This window comes from Athene cunicularia, assembly GCF_003259725.1.
Source record: "Athene cunicularia isolate RWA chromosome 1 unlocalized genomic scaffold, athCun1 chr1_part1, whole genome shotgun sequence".
NCBI classification, from domain to species: Eukaryota; Metazoa; Chordata; class Aves; order Strigiformes; family Strigidae; genus Athene; species Athene cunicularia.
The window spans coordinates 27,273,776-27,275,585 of NW_020799091.1; the positions used below are offsets into that span (position 1 = coordinate 27,273,776).

At 46.7% G+C, this 1,810-nt stretch overlaps 1 protein-coding gene across 1 annotated transcript in view; it reads right to left on the bottom strand.

Annotated features, from left to right (window-relative positions):
* The window catches only part of LOC113485945 (phosphatidylinositol 3,4,5-trisphosphate 3-phosphatase TPTE2-like), a 20,116-nt gene extending 19,391 nt beyond the window's left edge, over nucleotides 1-725 (bottom strand). Inside the window, exon 1 of the mRNA XM_026859427.1 lies at nucleotides 329-725. The gene's annotated coding sequence lies outside the window, so the exon portion shown is untranslated. The remainder of the gene's footprint in view (nucleotides 1-328) is intronic.
* Between the last annotated feature and the right edge of the window lie 1,085 nt (nucleotides 726-1,810).

Here is a 1,810-nt window from a genome sequence, read left to right on the forward strand (position 1 = left end):
GGCCCACACAGGCCCGTAGGAGCGAGGAGGCTGCCAGCCAGGCCGGGTCGGCCGGGCCGGCCTCCTTCCCCTGAGCCTCGGCCGTTCGGGCTCTGCCAGCTTTGCTGCAGCGCTTTGACGCCTCTTAATGCATTTCCCGTGGCGTGGCGGCTTTTGGGGGCCGCGGTGGGACAGGGCTGGTGCAGGTAGGCCGCGGGCTGTGGGCCAGCGAGGCCCCCACGGCCTGTGACAGCCACTGCCTCCATCCCGGGCAGAGGTGCGTATCATCGAGCGCTTAGTTTTGTCACGTACGATGGAGCGCTTAGGTTTTTCACACAACATGGAGCACCTTATGTTTTTGCAGAGTCGGAGCCTGCAGGGCAAAACACGGCGTGTTACCCTGTGCTCTGCAGAGGCTTCACGCCTACCTCCTCGTTTACCAACAGTCAAGCAAGAAGCAGTCCCGGAGCATGAGCACCGTGGGTGGAATAGCGCTGCTGCTGAGGCCAGGACGGCGCTGTGAAGGTTTTCTGCAAGACGCTCGGCAGCAGAGGGAGCTCAAAGCGAGCTTTTGGGGGCTGCTCCCAGGGCTGCAGAGCTTCGTCTGGGGTGAATGCAGTTTACCGATGGCTGGAGACTTTCCGGATGCCTCTTGTCCAGAAGAAATAAATTCTCTAAGACGAACGCTGAGAATATGGGGCATTTCTGGGCAGCTGACTAAATAGAAAGTCTCTCTTTCAAGTCTGTCATATATATATATATATATATATACACATATATATATACATGTAGCTAGTACAGGAGTGGTCGCAAGTAATGAGCTAAATATCTTTGGTATATTCAGATGACTATGTATTCCAGGAGCAGCTAAACATGGATGGAGACCAAGCTGGATGATGAGACTAATTTGCTTTTCGTTCTGAAAAAAAGTTTACATGTGCATGTTATTTAGTACAGGCTTGAGCTGTGGACCGTGTGGGTATCCTGTGCATTACTCTCACCAGAAGCTTACACCTGTGGAGCACCTTCAAGAAGAGGACCATACTGGAGAAGAGCATAGAAATATAGAAATACAGAAGTCCAGTTTTGGCTGTCCTATGCTCAAAGCACCAAGACGTGAAGGCAGTTTGAGTATTAAAGTGGATATTTCACAGAACAACCTGCAACAACTGAAGGAGGGGCTGGAGGCAGGAGTTGTCCCAGTTTGGCACTCAGACTGCATACCAGGGTTGTAAATGAACCAGCTTGCTAGAGGTTGCAGGTGCACTTAAAAAGGAAAAACAATTCTTCCCATTTTTCATCAAATACATAGACACTGCGCTGCCAGTGATAACACCGTTAACTGTTCCTTTTGCTGTTGCTAATCTTACAGCATTGGTGATGCTGTAGAAGATTTGCCAGCTCTCATGCGTCATCATGAGTTTCCTGGTGGTTGATCTATTTTTTTTAAAGCCCTAGCTTCTGGAATCAGATGACTAAAATAAAAACACCACCTTTTTTATTAATAAAATTACATTTCTTAGCTCTCAGCTGGTGGAAAAAAGCATAGGAACAAGATCCAAGGTTCAGAAAGCTAAAAATAAAAAAGAAGCATTGAAAATACTGGTTTTTAAATTCAAGACTTGTAAATAATTTTCATTCTATTTTGCTGGTTAACCCATGATACTGATGTTTAAAAGCTCCTCCAAATCCAGTTCTGATCCCTTAATAATTATTCATCAGTGTAAAATAGCAGAATTGCCAACGAAATGCAGAAAAGGTTGAAATGTTCAGTAAATAATCCAGTTACATACGAGGTAGAGAGCAGGATGAAGTATACATATCTCAGAGG